Source organism: Ovis canadensis, chromosome 25, assembly GCF_042477335.2.
Source record: "Ovis canadensis isolate MfBH-ARS-UI-01 breed Bighorn chromosome 25, ARS-UI_OviCan_v2, whole genome shotgun sequence".
NCBI lineage: Eukaryota > Metazoa > Chordata > Mammalia > Artiodactyla > Bovidae > Ovis > Ovis canadensis.
The window spans coordinates 62296795-62314637 of NC_091269.1; the positions used below are offsets into that span (position 1 = coordinate 62296795).

The window sequence follows — 17843 nt, forward strand, 5'->3', positions numbered from 1 at the left end:
GCCAACAGGTACATGAAAAGGTGCTTGACATTACTGATTATCAAGAAAAAACAAGTCTAAACCATAATAAGATATCACCTCACACCTGTTAGAAGGGTTTTTATCAAAACGATAAGAAAGAAATACTGGTGAGGATATGGAGAAGAGGGAATCCTGTGCACTGTCGGTGGAGTGAAAATTGGTGCAGCCCTTAGGAAAGCAGTATGGAGGCTCCTCAAAAGATTAAGAATAGAACCACCATCAGTTCAGTTCAGTTCAGTTCAGTTCAGTCACTCACTTGTGTCCGACTCTTTGCGACCCCATGAATCACAGCACGCCAGGCCTCCCTGTCCATTACCAACTCCCGGAGTTCACTCAGACTCATGTCCATCGAGTCCGTGATGCCGTCCAGCCATCTCATCCTCAGTCGTCCCCTTCTCCTCCTGCCCCCAATCCCTCCCAGCATCAGAGTCTTTTCCAATGAGTCAGCTCTTCGCATGAGGTAGCCAAAGTACTGGAGTTTCAGCTTTAGCATCAGTCCTTCCAAAGAAATCCCAGGGCTGATCTCCTTCAGAATGGACCGGTTGGACCACCATATGATCCAACAATTCCATTCTGGGTATATATCTGATGGAAATAAAATCAATATGTCAAAGAGATATCTGCAACCATACGTTCACGGCAGCATTATTTATAATAGCCAAGGCATGGAAACAATGTAAATATCCACTGTCAGATGAATGGATAAAGCCGTAAAAAGAAGGAGATCCTGCCACTTGCAACAACGCAGATGGGCCTCGAGGACGCTGTGTGAAGTGAAATAAGTCACAGACACAGACACGAATGCCACATGATCTCACTTGTATGTGGAGTTAAAAAAAAATTAAACTCATAGAAAAGAGATCTGGTTGGTGGTCACCAGAGCTGGGGGATGCGGTGTGGGAGAATCAGATGAAGATGGTCACAGGCACAAGCATTCAGTTATAAGACACGTAAATACTGGAGACATAACTTGAAACACGATGGCTGTAGCTAACACTGTTGCATGGTGTATCCGGGCCTTCCCTGGTGGCTCGGTGGTGAGAAATCTGCCTGCAGTGCAAGAGGTCTTGGGCTGGGAAGATCCCCTGAGAAGGAAATAGCAGCCCACTCTAATACTCTCGCCTGGGAAATGCCACGGACAGAGGCATGTGTCTATAGTCCATGGGGTCACGAAAGAGTCAGACACAACTTAGCGACTAAACAGCAACAATGGTGTATTTGAAAGTTGCTGAGAGAATAGATTCCAACAGGTCTCATTACAAGGGAAAAAATATATATACATATATACACACTTCCTGTAAATCTACGAGGTGATGGACATTAGCTAAATTATTGTGGCAGTCATTTTGCAGTATATATGTCATTATGTTACACACCTTAGACTCTTATACATATAAGACCGTGTGTCAATCACATCTCAGTAAAACTGAGAGGAGGGGTGAGAAGTCACCACCACCACCAAGATGCCCCTTGCTCCAGACACAGGCATCCGTGGAAACTGCCGTCCAGGGGAAAGAGCTGCGCCTTGCTCCGGACACGGGCATCCGTGGAAGCTGCCGTCCAGGGGAAAGAGCTGCCCCTTGCTCCGGACACGGGCATCCGTGGAAGCTGCCGTCCAGGGGAAAGAGCTGTGCCTTGTTCCGGACACGGGCATCCGTGGAAGCTGCCGTCCAGGGGAAAGAGCTGCCCCTTGCTCCGGACACGGGCATCTGTATCTGTGGAAACTGCCATCCAGGGGAAAGAGCTGTATTACAATAGGCATCTACGATGACTCTGAATGTGAGCGCTGTTCTGTGCTCAACCTCCACCCAGATGTGGTGATGCCAGGAAAAGATGTGGGGTCAGAGGGGCTCATCTACACCCAGAAAGGCCCGCAAGACTTTTCCCTGGAGGCTGAGATCCGAAGGTGGAGTGGGAGTGATCAAGGACATTTATGGGGAGAGAGGCCCCAGCAGAGGAAGAGCAGGTGAGGAGAGGGTCAGGGCTCTGCCCGGGGCAACTTAGCTATCCCCTCATCTTAACCACGACTGAGCACACGAGGGCTTGAAGAGACGATGGCCGATAAGCAGCCTTTCAATGTGAGTATGGCCAGGTGAAGACTCTTCATGACAGAGTCCATAGGGCTCAGGGCCCAGGTTCCAATCCCTGGGCCACTAAAGGAGGATGTTTCTGGAGCTGGGCCTGAAACTGGAAGAGAGGTCTATCTGTCTCCAAAATCATCAGGTTACTCTGCCTTCCAGTCGTTCAGGATGTGCTGGTTTCAAAAGTCAACACACTAGACTCTTTCAAGCTTTTAAAGCGATGTCAGCTACTTCCTGTCCCAAAGTGCTAACCACCACCGTCCTTCACCACACGCTTACCATTCCTAAACACTTGGCTAGAATGACCTAGAGAACCCCCAAAGAGCTGTACCCTGGAACCTACCACCCTGGGCACCCCAGGAGCATCCCCCAGCAGTCAGAGGAAAACCTCTCTCAGGCTGACGGGGGCTTGTGCTGGGGGCGCATGCAGCATTGCAGGGGAGAGGGGGGACGGCACAGCCCCTCCTGGGTAGCCACCTTCCTCTTTGGCCCCAGGACTCTGACTGGTCCTTTTAGGACCTGGGCATACAGTCTCGCGCGGCTCCCCTCTCCCCTCTGCTCACACCCCTTCTCTCTACGCTCACTTCATGCTAGTTCCTACGCCTGTGTGTCAGTCACTCAGGCGTGTCCGACTCTTTGCGACCCCATGGACTGTAGCCTGCCAGGCTTCTTGTGTCCATGGGATTCTCCAGGCAAGAATACTGGAGTGGGTTGCCGTGGGTTGCCATGCCCCTCTCCAGGGGATCTTCCCAACCCCAGGAATTGAACCCGGGTCTCATGCGTTGCAGGGGGACTCTCCATCATCTGAGTCACCAGGAAAGCCCTCGGCTCCCATGCCTTACAGAGCTCTGACGTTTTTCGCCTCCCATCACCGCTGACTCTTTCCTCTATCTCTCACAGGAGAGGGGAAGGTGGGTCAGCACACTCACCCCTCTCTTCACGGTGACGCTCTGCAGTGACGAGCGCGTGCGGGGAAGCGCTGGGAGGATTCTGACTCCAGCACAGATGACTATAGGGAAACACGAGAACCTGATTGTTCAAGCTCTTATTTCATATTGCCTGATTTTCAATTCAGAAACAAATCTAGAGCTATAAAAGGCACACAAGATTACCTGCTAGACTCCTCCCAACCCCCATGTTTACAGATGAAGAGATAAAATTGAGACCAGAGAAAGGACCCCATCCCCCCACACTGCTCCATTACAGTCTGAATTGTGTCCCTCCCTCCAAAACTCATGTTGAAATCCTAACCCCCAGTACTTCAGATTGTAAAGACAGAGTCATTACAGAGGCAGTTAAGTTAAAAAGAGTTCACGAGGGTGGACCCTAACCCAGTCCACCCGGTGCCCTCACGAGAAGGTGAAATTCGGACCCTGACGGCACAGGGGCAGAGCGTGTGAAGATGCGGGGAGAAAACGTCCTCCTACAAACCAAGGGGAGCGGCCTCGGAAGAGACTGAACTGCCACCGCCGTGATCTCAGACTTCCAGGAAAGTGAGAAAGTGAAGCTCTGCCGTCTACATCTCCCAGTCCCTGCCACGTTGCTGGGGCAGCCCCAGCTCACTAAGGCACGCCCCCATATTACTCAGCAGGGGGTGGCAGGTGGGGATGTCCCAGCTCTCTGCTCTGCCCGCTCAGAGGCTTCTCTGCCTACTCAGTCTCCTCACTCTGATGAGTTTCTCTCCTCTTCCAGGGGGAGCACCTGGCATTTAGATAGATAGATATAGATACAGATGTAGCTATATGTTTGGATACTGAAAGCTGAGTGTGTAGTTATTCAGGGAAAGAAAAGGTGATTAGAACCAGTTGGAAGAGACCCTACGAAAAATTTGGGAAGTGTCTGGAGATCAGGGTTACGCACCAGGCTAGAGAATCTGGTCTCCCAGGTAAGGATCTCCCACTTTATTGTATGAAAAAAGGACACCCTGAAAGACTTTAGACAGCCAGTGACATGGTCGGATTCTCAGACGGTTTGCTCTGGCAAGAGAGCGCACCTGGATTGTTGGATGGGGATCAACTCAGGAAACCACAGGGGGCCCGCACCAGTGGCTGCTGAGGAGAACGCTGGTGTTCTGCAGGCCTGGACATATGCCACAGGAAGGAGAGCAAGCTTTAATGACTGCCTGTGGCCCTTCCGCTTCTCTGATGCCCCCAGAACTCCAAGGGGAGAGGTCTGAGGCAGGGCCAGTGTGTTTTGCAGCCACTCAGGGCAGGAGGGGGAGCCCAACCTTGGGGCTATTTAATAATGCTCAAATCTAAAACACAAAGCTGCTTGCAAAGTTTTAAGAGCATATGACCCAACAACCCTACTTAAGGGTGTTTACCCAAAGAAAATGGAGACAGGGTATTGAAAGGATACTGCACTGCTGTGTCTATACACCAATATTTGCAATAGCCAGGATACAAACCCATCCACCGATGGATGAACAAAGAAGATGCGAGAACGTGTCTATGTGTAATCCCCGGAAGGCATCTTGCTAAGTGAGATGATCGTACAGAGAAGGACAAACACTGCATAATAATCACTTATATGTGTAATCTAAAAAAAGCTAAACTTACAGAAACGGAGAGTCTTAGAATGGTGCTTACCAAGAGCTTGAGGATGGGTATTGAGATGTTGTTGAAGGATACAAATACGCAACTAAAGACAATTACATCCTGGAGGATGGAATACACAGCATAGGGATTACAGACAACAAAATACTGTCCTATACGCTTTAAATATGAAACCAGTTCATAATTGTTCCCACCACAAAATACGAATTACAATTGTGTGACATGATTGAGGCATTATCTAATACTATGGTGATAATCATATTACAATGTATAAATGAATCAAATCAACACACTGTGGAACTTAAACCTACAATATAATATATCAATTAATCTCAATAAAAAGACAGAAGTTTGAAGAGCAGTTGAGCATTTAAAGCCATCCTGTACTAAACACACCGAGATGTTACAGAAACTATAAGGAAGCAGCAGCTTCCCTGTTGACAAGAGTCCAACAAATCAAATCCACGTTATTTACATTTGTTTGGCCCAGGGAACTTTTAGCTCCCAAGAGCTATCAAGATAGAGAAATAACTGTTAGTGACATGATTTCATCTGAACCATGTTCCAAATTCTCAAGCTAAGAGGTGACTATTTAAGAGCTTGAGAAGCTTGGAAGTAGATGGGAGAGGCAGCAGACAGAAGTGCCTTCGCAGCAAGATCACAAAAACCGGAGGGCTTTCCTGCTCTTCAATAATGTGATAACAGTCCTATAAATGTAATTCATAGCCAGACTCCTGGCAAAGCTGGGAAGCTGAGCCTGCGGGTTTTGCAGAAGAAGCCACAAGCTCCAGCCGGGAATTGAGTTTGTGTTTCATGGTTGAGGTTGCTGTTCTCAGATTTCAAAACTGTAATGTAGTAGGCACCAAGCCGGTCACAGACCCTGTGAATCAGGAAGGAATCTAGAGAATTTCCACATCCCCAAGTCCAGAAGTGTGCAGGCGCAGGGGATGCTCTGTGAGTTTTGTGTTCGCTGAAGTGACATTGTCATGGGGGGTGGCGGGACCTGGGGTATAGGACTGTAGGAAATGGAAGCTGGCAGGCCCTGCAGCTGGTGTCTGCTTTCATTCACGGGCAGAAATGGAACCAGGGAGTCACTCTGCAAATGAGATGAAGTGGAAAGAGCAAACCTCATCTTTTATTTTATTAAGGCAACGCTGTGATTCCAAATTAGTAAGGGGACTGAAGTTTGTGGCCGACATAGAGGATCGGATCTGGCCTGGGACTGAGGGAAGGAAAGCCTCCTCAGGTTGTAACATTTACTTAAGGCCTACAGATCTAGACGCACATAGGAGTTTGGGGGAGTGTTTGCCAGGCACAAGATCTGCACATGCAAAGTTCCTGAAGCAGAAAGGAGTTCGGCTGGTTCCAGAAGAGAGAAGCCTGTGGCGGCTAAAGCTTAGTGAGTGAGAGCCCCGAGGCAGAGACTGCAGCCGAGAATCGGTCTAGAGCCTCCCCATTCAGGGTTCTCTGCCGTGGGGTGGGCACATCACAGACAGTGGCAGAGATGGACTGTCTCTTCAGAGGCCACAGAATGTTGGGAAAGCCCTAGCAGGCTTAAGGACGGGGCCATTAGAAACGGAAGCTCTCTCCTCTTTAGGTCTCAGCTTCGCTCCCAGCAGCGATGTGCTGTACATCACTGGACTCCAGTGGACAGACTGGGTGGAAGACCTCCAGTGACCTACTCACCAGTGCAGCCCAGACCCACTCTAACCCTGGAGAGCATGGTTTCCTCCCATATTTTCCCTCCTTCCTTTCTTTCCTCCCTCAGTTTTTCTCTTCCTCTTGACCCTCTATCTCAATTTCTCCTTCTCTTTTAACGCCTATATTGGGATATTATTCACAAAACATAGACTGCGCATGCTGATCTATACCTACGCTCTTGGAGCCGTCACTGCAGCGAGTTTGATGGGCACGCGCGTCGCCCCCAGCAAAGTTTCCTCCGCCCGTTTGTAGCCCATCCCCCTACTCTGCCTCAAGCCCCAGCAACTCTCTCTCTCTTTGATGATTAGTTTGCCATTCCTGGGTTCTATAAGAATGGGGTGCTACGCTGTGCACTATTTCTGACCTGGCTTCTGCCACTCATGTAATCTTTTGAGATTCGCCCCTGTAGCCAGGAGCAGTAGCTCATACTCGTATTGCTGAGTGGATTTCTGTATGGATACGCTGCCACATGTGTGTCCATTGATGTGCTGATGGACACTAGGGTTGTCGTCAGGTTTTTCCCATTACAAATAAAGCTGTATGAGCATTCATGTGCCAGGTCTTTTCATGGACACAGGTTTTCATTTCTTCTGGGTGAATATCTAGGAATGAAATGGCTGGATCATTTGGTAGGTATATGTTTAATTTTTTTTTTTTAAGAAACTGACAAACTGTTTTCCAAAGTGGTTGAATCATTCCATGTCCTCCTTCCCGCTGCCTGCAGTGTCTGAAAGCTCCATTTTCTCAGCATCCTCACCAACATTTGGTATGGGCACTCTTCTTCAATGAGCCATTCTAATAGACCTGAAGGTCATCTCACTGTGGCTTTAACTTGCAGGTTTTGAATAGCAAATGGTGTTGAGCATCTTTTCTTGCCTTATCTGTTCCTGGGTGAAGCACCTCTTCAAATCTTTCACCTATTCTTTTACTGAGTTGTTTGCTTTCTCATGATTAACTTCTGAGAGTCCGTTATATAAGTCCTTCATCAGTTATCGGCTCCGCAATTATTTCCACCCAGTAGTGGTTTATCTTTTTTTTCCTCTCACAGCATTTTTCAAATAAGTGTTTGTAATATTTATGAAATCCAATCCATTAGCTTTTTTCAAAAAGTACCCTTTTGGTGTCAGAGCTAAGAAATATTTGCCTAACACAAGATCACAAAGATTTTCTTCTTATACAGACATTTTATCATTTAGACTTTACACTTAGATCTGTTTTAAATGAGTTTCTGTATATGCATCTAAATTCATTATTTTTACATATAGCAATCCAGTTGTCCCTGCAACAGTTGTTGAATGACCCTCTCTCTCCACTGAACTGCCGCTGCACTCTTGTGAAAACCTTAGCCGTCCCGCGTGGGCGCCAGTCCGTCTCCAGACTGGACTCTAGACTCTACGCTGACATACTTCCCCACCATTATGCCAATTCCACACTGTTCTGATCAGCATAACTTTCTAAGCCCTAAAATTAGCTTTCACTGGTCTTCTACTTTGCTCTTCTATTTCAAAGGCGTTTTGGCAATTCCTGCCCCACTATGTTTCCACGTGAATTATTATAACCAGCCTGTAAATTTCAGTTAAGACAGTCTGCTGGGATTTTGATCAGGATTACATTGAATTCATAGATACATTTTGGGAGAATTGACATCATAATAATACTGCATCTTCTGATCCACAAACAAGGTATAGCTCTCCACGTACTTAGGTCTACTTAAATTTCCCTCAGCAACATATTTTAGAAATTTTTTCATGGTATAGATTTTTCACACCCTTGTCAGATTTCTCACTGAGTAGTTGATATTTTTGACGTTATTATAAATATTGCTATTTTAAAACATTTTATTGTTCATTACTAGTATATAGAAGTACAGTTAGTTTTGATTTTTATATTATCTTATTCTATAAATGTGTTTAACTCAGTTATTAATGCTAGTAGCTTTTTCTGCTGATTCCATCAAATTTTCTACAAAGGCAGTGATGTCATCTGCAAAGGAAAACCATTTTGCTTCTTCCTTTCCAATCTGGATGCACTGCCTAGAAGTTTCATTACAATACTGAATAGAAGCTGTGAGACTGGACATCTGCATCTTTTTCTTGATCTCAGCAGAAAAGCATTCAGTTTTTCACCAATTGGTATGATATAATCTTAGGGCTTTTGTAAATGTTCTTTATTAGGTTGAAGAAGTTCCATTCTGTCCCTAGTTTGCTAAAAGTTTATCAGCAAAGGATGTTAGATTTTGTCAAAATGATATTATGCTTTTTTTCTTTCTAGTTTATTAGTATGGTAAGTTTTACTGATAGATTTTCAAATGCTAAATCAATCCTAAATTCCTGAGGGAAACCTCTTTTGACCATGACATGTCATCCTTTTGCATACTTTGTATATTTTGATTTTTCTAAAAATTTTAAGAACCCTTACATTGTTTCATAAAAGACATTGGAATGTAGTTTTTTATTTCTTATTTTGTCATGTCTCTGAATTGGTGTCAGGGCAACACTGGCCTCTGAGAGTAAGTTAGGAAGTGTCCCCTCCTCTTTAACTTTCTGGAAGTGTTCGTATCATTTTCTCTTTGGTAGATTTCACTAAGGGAGCTCTCTGAAATGGCGGAGTTTTATGGGAAGGTTTTTCATGACAAATTTAACTTTTAGAATAGATACAAGAGCCTTCAGATGATCCATTTCTTCGGGAGGGAGGCTTGGAAGTTGCTGCACTATGAGACTCTGTGACAACTCGGATCAGGGAAGAATGGGTGAATGAAAAAGGGAAGGGACAAGCAATTGACTTTGTGGAGAGACTGATTACGCACATATCTGGACAGAAGTGCGGAATCATTCTGGACTTGCCAGGTGGCGCTAGTAGTGAAGAACCCATCAGCAAGTGCAGGAGACGTTAAGAGATGTGGGTTTGTTCCTCGGGTGGGAAGATCCTCTGGAGAAGGAAATGGCAACGCACTCCAGTGTTTTGCCTGGAAAATCCCATGGACAGAGGAGCCTTGTGGGCTACAGAGCAAAGGGTCGCAAAGAGTCAGACACGACTGACGCAACTCAGCAAGCTGAATCTTGCTAATGCGGAAAAAGAAATCTGGCTGCTGCTGTTCCCTGCGCTAAAAGCTGGTCCCTCCTGGAGAAATCAGGGGGTCAGAGTTGGAAGTGTTTGGAGGTCCTTCACCACTGGACCCCGTCCCATTCCTTAGGAACCCTGCACCCAGCCTCAGACAGGATGCCCCTTAAGCTATTTGGAATATTCATCTGGTGCTCAGGCCATGATAACCAAAGGTCTCATGGGCACAGTGACCCCATCACCCTAGAGGTTGTGGAGTCTCTTAGAGTGTCAGGATTCTCTATCTTGTGCAGAAACCGTCTCTCTAGGGAGTAAATTAGCCTCCCCAACCTTGTCATCTGCCTGCTAAATTTTCCTTCCGCAATTAAGCCTCTGGTGATGGGTAATACAGATAGAGAGCTGCCCAAATAAGACAACCAATGCTGTATTTGTCTCTGGTCCTAAAGGTACCCTGCTTTTCTGGCATCAAGATGGAGTGGAGAGGACAGTATGGGTGAGGAGTGTCTGTGTGTGTGTGTGTGTGTGTGCGTGTGTCTGTGCACGTGTATCTGTGTGTGCATCTGCTGGTAAGTGTGTCGTGATGGTGGGGGAGGGGGTTCCTCTTCCAATCCAAGGAGCTAGCAGATAACCAACAGCTCAGCCTGGGTCTGGATGTGAAATTCTTGGGTCCAAGGTTCTTATGAAGGAGGGAGGCTTCCTGGCCAAGACTCCGTCTGAATACTAGATGAAGTCTGTTAACGCTGAGATGCACAATCGCCAAAATTGTCGTTGTTTAAGGAAACTACTTGGTAATGGATTTCTGAAATGGTTACAACCAGCTTTTTATTATTAAAGAGACCAAAGCCAACAGTTACCCTTTATAACGTGTATGGAGAAGGGAACACTTAAAAAACAGCTCCCCACTGAGACATTGCCTCAAAATAAGGTTCATTCTGTACCCCTACACACCTGGATGAGAGCTGAAGGAAAGGACGCCAACGAGGATGTGTCTATTTCTGTGCCGCTCTGCCCTGCCTACTGCAGGGAATAAATGGATTTCTGGGCTCTGGCATTCTCTTTAAAAGACAAAGCCACAGACCTGGAGCCAGGGTTTGAAATGGGAAACTCAACTCGCGTAATCCTTGGAAGAAACTATGGGATCATCAGCCGGGCTTGCAGACGCTTTCCCGTCTTGCAACATACAATCCTAGTTTGGCCAGAATTATTGTCCCCCATATTCTTTGAAAGTATCTCTTCCCATGGACAGAAAAGAAGACAGTCTGTGTGCTAAGGTTTCCCTCCATCTGTGTCACCAACAGTGGAACTGAATCCCAAACGTCCTGTCAGAGCTTGACGTGCAATTAGTTTAACATAAGGATCAAACCAACACTGAAAAACATACATGAGTGAGGGTTTCAAAGCCACAGAGTCTCTTATGTAAATATTTGAAAATGTTTTCTTTCCTTGTGCCTCCTTCCTATCCGTAAATAAATGGCATGACAAGTGAAGGGCTGAATTCAGTGGGGCTTTACAATGGATGGGCTCTGAGGGGCCTCTTTCTCCTGCCTCAAATGCCCTTCCCCCTCATGTCTGCACGAATCAAGGGTCTTACTCATCAGCGCATTTCCTCTCATGTTCAGCATCGTGCCTGACACACAGGAGGGGCTGAGCACAGGTAAGCGCAGCCTGACCTCAATTAATAAACACACTGATTGTTTTTTTCTCTTTTACCTTTTGAGACAACCAAGACCCAGAACATAGTGTCAGGTGACCTGGATTCATGATAAGTTCTAAACAGGCTAAAGGAGCCCTCTTACTGCCCCACCACAAGCGTTTGTTTGAGTGTGAGAACCATCCCTCTGGCACCACGTTTATTTGGGTCATCTTTCTATGCAATCGTTTCTTCTTCTGTCGAATGGAAAGGCCCCCTCTCCCTGTGAAACATGGAAAGAGCACAAAAATGTGACCGTGCTAGATTTATCTAGGATGAATGCTTTAGAGAGAAGGGTCCAAAGGAGAGGGCTCTGGCCCCTTTCATCGCATCTCAGGTGTCGTCCTGGAGCTGCACTCTGCCTCCTCCCTTTCCTGCCTCTTTATCAACCTTTCCTCTTCTTCCCTCCCTCCCGCCTTCATTCCTTCCTCCCCTTTTCCTTTCCTGGTTGCTTGCTACCCTGCAGGTTCGCCATTGTAGCACCTAGCTCTGTAACCCTGGTCTCTTGCATGACCCCCTAACAGAATCTCCTTTTCCCCTCACCCTATTACCTGACATTGAAAGTTTCCAGCTGGGCATATGAGTCCTTCTGCTACATTTCAACTCATCATCTTTTAGAGGTGAGTGGGATTGGGAGATTCAGGGTGTTTTCACATCAAAGCATATGAGGAAATCACATATAAAGTGTGGGTGTGGTGGTGGGAGGGGGGGTGTTGTAGGCCTGTCGAAGAAAGATGCCAAAGAGAGCTAGGTGGCAAACCACACCAACTCAAGGGCTCCCAGTTCCCCTGCTCCTTCCCTACCCTTCCTGGGCTCTGGCCATCCGAACTCTCCTTATTCCTGACTGTCCCCAGCACGTCAAGTCTTGATCTGTCTGCATTCCTGCCCATGAGATGTTCTCCCCACTTCCTAGAGTAAACCTTCCTTCGCTCACTCCTGATGGAGACCCCATCAGCAGTCAAGATGCGGTTCAGATTTCTTCCTCTGAACCACAGTCACATTCCTCAATCTCTTCTGTTCCAATTCAAGCGAGCACAGTGATGACTCATGCTGTGCGGTGCGGGAGTGGGCTCTCGTGCAGGAGGCGGATGAAACAGGGAGTGTGGGGCAGAGACGTGTGAAACCACGGAGCCAGGTGGTGTGGGATCAGAGGAAGGTGGTATTCACAGCCCTAAGCGCTGCATCACTCACCACTCACCCTCCCACCTACCATGAATTTGGAAGGGGCTGATTGAGACTGAGCAGTGAATTTACACAGGAATGAGTGTGGCGTCTGTCATAGCAGCTGAAACTATCCTGCTCCTAAGAACTGTATGGATTGCTTTTGCAGAACTCATATGAATGCCAGAACTCATATGAATGAACAGATCTGACTGTAGAGACCATGGGGACGCTGAATCGCAGGGCAGCTCTGAGCCAGGCTCTATGGCCAGGGCTTCAAGCTCTCCCAGGATTAGCTGATGACACGGGCAAGGTCTTCACCCTTCCTGTGCCTCAGTCGGTTTGTAGTGGGGATTAAGTGATTACGTAGATGCTCAGGGTAATTACTGCTGAAGAGGAGACACACTCCAAATATCAGTCACCTCTCTGTATTAGATCAGATCCAAAGCCATTGGCATCCAGCTGAGCCATGCTGACCCCTTCAAAGCCTGGTTGGAGCCCTTTCCTCTTGTTCTATGAAACTCGACCAAACGTAAGCAAAGTCACATGGAGCAACAGGGCCCCTGGAAATACTTTTGCTTTGACTTGCTGCAAAGCATTCTGTGGTGCCAGCCAAGTTCACAGAAACAATTGCTAGGGGAGCCTGTTTTCTTAACTTCAAAATAATAGTTCTGCATCATCCAGGGGAATGTTATTCACAGTTGAAAATTTAAGGTTTGTGAAACAATCTGCCTTAATGGAATTTGAAAATTCAGCAAGTTTTTAGCTTTGGGCCCAGTTTTTTAAGTTTAAAAATTTCCTTCAGCATCATACAAAGCGAATTCTTGTATCTAAATATTGCAAATAGCTCAGGGCAGTAAATAACTTTCCAATCATTAGATCTTTAAAATGTAGCTCCGAGCTTGGGAGAATCACACATATTCTCTGTGTCTTGATGTTGTCAACTCAAGTTGGGGAAACGAAACTCATATAAACATTTTTATAAATCCTAAAAGACATTGAAAAGTACATGCTATCCTTGTGTTAAGATAAAAGGCTGAAAAAAATGAGTGGATACTGCTTTGGGGGTGGCTGGATGTTCCCATGTGCTATGCACTTTATATATGCCCACGAGATTTTGGACTCTTCAAGAGCAGAAACCTTGAAGAAACAGAAATTTAGGCAGAAAGCCAGGTGGAGAATGGGAGAAGTGTTTAAAATGGGCTGAAGGAAAAGACACAATACAAGGATAAGGATGAAGAGTATCAAGTGGAGAATATTGAGATCAACACTGAGAAAGTCTCTTAGATCTGTTACATGTGACTTTGGCAACATTATATCGGCTTAAGGTAAATTGGCCTAAAGTAAATTGGCCCACATTCTGGTTGGGAAACAGGACTCTTTGGTCAAACAACATCTCCGTCAAAAAGAAAAAATCTAACTACTAGGTCATTTTGAACACATTTCACTAAGTAATTTCGTAAATCATAATTTTCAGAAACTTTTTCTAGTGTCTTTAAATGTGACTCAATATAAGCTTGTTGCTCTCCTGTAGAACTTAAAGCAGTGAAAAGACAGAGCAAGTGATGTCCAAAAGGAGATTATCTGGGAAGGTTTCTCAGAGATATGAGTGAGCTACGCAATTTGGTTTTCATGGAAAAGGCTTGTAGAAACACGCTCTGCAGTGGGCGAAGTGGTGCCCCCTGTGCTGGGAGATTGTTGTTAGTGGCATTCTTTTGCTTTTCTGTATTTTCTAAAGTTTTTAGTGAACTTGAACATTAGAAGTTCAAGTTCATCAAGAAGTGAACTTTTTAGTTTCCTTTCATAGTTAAAAAAAAGACTAAACATTTGAGAAAAAGATCTGGAACACTCAGAGATATTTAAAGAACATTTTCTTTAAAGAATATTTTCACTTCATTTGAAGTTAATGTTATATGGCTCTTAGGAGGAAATCCCAGAATTCAGAGCAAATAAAAAGAAAAAATAGCAAAGAAAAAATGGCCAGTGGATGAAGTCTGAAAAAGACACGAAGGCCTCTGGTGTGCTCATTTCTCCCTCCTCTCCTTCCTCCTCAGTCATTTGGTGAAAGTCGTTGTCACTGGTGAATATCCAAAGATCTGGGTTCGCGTTATAGGATTTATACACGTGCCTTTCCACCGTTCAAACCTGAGCGCTCCCAGAGGGGTTGCCTGCTTCCTCTCTGGGTGCCTGCACGGCAAAAAGATGAAGGAAGGAAACTTCACGACTTTTGTAGTATTTTGTTATTATCATCAAGTTTTTCCAGAAAGAGCAGGCAACTAGTACTTCCTCCCATAAGAACCATTCATAGGGAAGTACAGTAACAAGATTTGAGTCTACAAAAATTTCACCAAATGAAGACGTAGGTGGAAGAATTGGCTGTCGTGTATATTTGGTACATAACACATGGCATGTCTTCATGGCAAAGCTGCTACGCATGATGTATAAACAAAACAGAAACATCACATTCTCAATGTGTTTCTTGCTACAGCAGATTTTTTCCCCTCAGCAGAAATGTGGTAATTAGTCACTGATTTTGATTTGGATTAGCGCAGATTCAAGCTCTAAAGACAAATGAAGACATTTCTTCCACTGAATACATTCAAGAGTGGCGTCTTCTCCGTTAAACTCAGTTACTGCTTAATTCCACAAGACTCTGAACTCTTCAGTGGGGCAATGCCTTAATTATTGAATTACCAAAGTGCACACCATAGCTGAATGAAACGTGTGTCTGAACTTTTAGCTCCGATGGATTTGGCAATACTGGCATTTTCCTCTTTCTCAACTCTCCTAGCCTTTTGGCTAAGGCATCTGTGCCTGCATCTGCTCCTCATTAGAACGCTGTGTCTCATTTAGGTTGGAGTTCTCAGTGCCTTCGACAGAACTAAGAAAAAGAATTTTTTTTCTTGCACCATCAGGGTACTTTGCCAGAGCTGTTCAAGAAAGGCAAAACGGGTCAAGATCTCTGTAAAACTGATAAAATCCGCTTTATGGAGTCGGGGGCAGGGGCATGGGAGGGGGTGGAGCATGTGGAGTTTGACAAGGACTGAGTCAGATGGGCTTTTGGAAACAGGGCCAGCTGCACTCCGAGCGTCAGTAGCTTGCCATAGCACGGGAACCATCAGAGACAAATGGCTCTGAGAAATAATTCTGAAGCACAGAGATCAGTGTGAACATGGAAAGGAAACTCTCACCGGAAGCACTACTGTGGCCTCAGTCAAGTAGCAGCGATGCTATTTAGAAGGTTTGCAGCAACAGCTCTGAAACGGGATTGGGTCGGATCCGTCAGGCAGACTTGCAATTACCGAGATTCGTTAAAGTCTCCCTAGGTCTGTACCACCGGTTATCTGTGCACAAAACTGGGCCATAAAGATTGGATCTTACCACTTGGAGCTATGCAAGCGAGGCCCAGATCCCTGGACCTCAACGAGAACACAGGAATATAGTGAGAAAAAAGACTTGTTAGCATGTCAGGCGCCATAACAAAATACCACCGTCTCAGTGGCTTAAACAACAGAAATGTATTTCTTACATTTCTAGAAGCTTGAAGTCGAAGATCACAGTGCCGGCAGGACTGGTTTCTTCTGAAGCCTCTCTCCTTGGCTTGCAAGGGCTGTCTTCTCACGTGTGTTCATATGGTCGTCTGTCTGGGTGTGGATATTTCTGGTCTCTCTCTGTATCCTAATCTCCTCTTGTTATAGGCACACCAGTCATGTAGTAGAGCCCACCCTACTAATTATTTTAACTTAATTATCCCTTTAAAGGCCTCAAAGACAGTCATATTCTGGGGTCCTAGCACTTATGACTTCAACATATGAATTTGGAGGAGGGATGGCTCAACATATAACAATGAGTAAAAAGGAATTCGGCACCACTTAGTCTTTCTTGATGAAGAAAGGGCTAGGATTCCCAACTTTATCTTCCAATGTTGCTGCTAAGTCACTTCAGTCGTGTCCGACTCTGTGCAACCCCATAGACAGCAGCCCACCAGGCTCCTCCACCCATGGGATTTTCCAGGCAAGAGTACTGGAGTGGGGTGCCATTGCCTTCTCCGCTTCCACTGTTAGGTATCATATTTGAATATAACACTAGGAAGCCACTGAGATTAACATGGCCCCCAATTAAAACATCTTTGACTTTCACTTAAGGAGTAATAACTATAACTTTATTTTTGTCTTCATATCTCAGTGAAGCGGCTGGGACTTCCAGAAAAATGGTATATAATAATAGATATCCTTTCCTTGTATCTGATTTTCAAAGCAATGCTGCAAGCATTTTCTCATCATGATGAATGATGTCTTTTGGATTCCAGTAGATTTCTTTTGTCATTCTCCTTACTGTTTTGCCTACAGTTTTCATAAGAATGTATGTTGAAATTTATCCAATGATAAATTTTTCATTTTTTAAAATGAACCTGTATCATTTTCCCTTTGGCCAATTTAAGTAACCTCCTAATAGACGTATTTTCAACCTATCAGAAATACATTCCTAAGGAAAACTTAGACAGGGTCTTTCAATATACTGTTGAATTTTATTTGTGAGTCTTCGATTTAGAATCTTTATCTTCCTATCCGTAAATGAGCTCAACCTAGAGTTTTCATTTTTGGTTTAGTGTCTTCAAATTCGAACACCACTGCTATGCTAAGAGGGCTTCCCGGGCGTGCAGAGGGAGAGAGTCTGCCTGTCAATGCAAGAGACCAGGAGATGCGGTTTCAGTCCCTGGGCCGGGACAGTCTCCTGAAGAAGGAGATGGCAACGCACTCCAGGACGCTTGCCTCAAAAATTCCACGGACAGGGGAGCCTGGCGGGCTATCCATGGGGCTGCAAAGAGTTGGACAGGACTGAGCATTCGCGCCCGTTATACTAACATGAAAAGTAATTTGGAAAATTTTCCACATTTCGATATTCTCTGGGACAGTTCACCTAATGTAAAGATTGTCTGAATGTTGCAAGCTTTAAAAAAATATCAATGTTATCCCCACAGAAACATCCAGCCATGTTCCTTCCACGTTTATCTCTGTGACTATGACTTTGTTCAAGCTTTATGCTCCTTCGGTTCATCTTGGCCATTTCTTTTCCCTGGGAAATAGTGACTTTCATAGATATTTTTAAACACAATGTGATTTCACTCTTCATGCTGTCTTATAAAATTTGAAGTCCACACCTGGGAGCAGATACTTAGTTTTTCATATTTACACTCTCCCTGTTTTTTTTATCTTTCATTTTTACTTGACAAGTATGTCCATATAATTGTGGTTGATTTTTTTCACCTCTGAAGTGTCTGCTCTTGCATCTATCTAAGTACTTATAAAGCTCTGACATAGGAGTGATGGTGAGAGAATTGTCAACAGGAGTCTGGAGAGAAAGAAACAATGGGGCCACTTCTTCATGGCTTAAGGCTGTGAGCTCAATCTTGGAGGCTTCCTGGGGTGATGACATTGCCCATCTCCATAAATAACCTGTCACCCGTTGCTTATGTCTCACACAACCCTGAGTCTCAAAGAATCTGTTACTCTAAATCTGGGACACATTAAGATAAAGTCATAAATTAGTGCTAAAACCATGCCCATTCTAGAC

General features: G+C 45.1%; 1 long non-coding RNA gene across 1 annotated transcript in view; it reads right to left on the minus strand.

Annotated features, from left to right (window-relative positions):
* Positions 1–638: 638 nt before the first annotated feature.
* LOC138430259 (uncharacterized) overlaps positions 639–17843 on the minus strand; it is a 30836-nt gene continuing 13631 nt past the window's right edge. The window contains exons 3-4 of the long non-coding RNA XR_011253079.1: positions 3032–3111; positions 639–1745 (exon numbers count right to left, since the gene is read on the minus strand). This is a non-coding gene — a long non-coding RNA (uncharacterized lncRNA). The remainder of the gene's footprint in view (positions 1746–3031; positions 3112–17843) is intronic.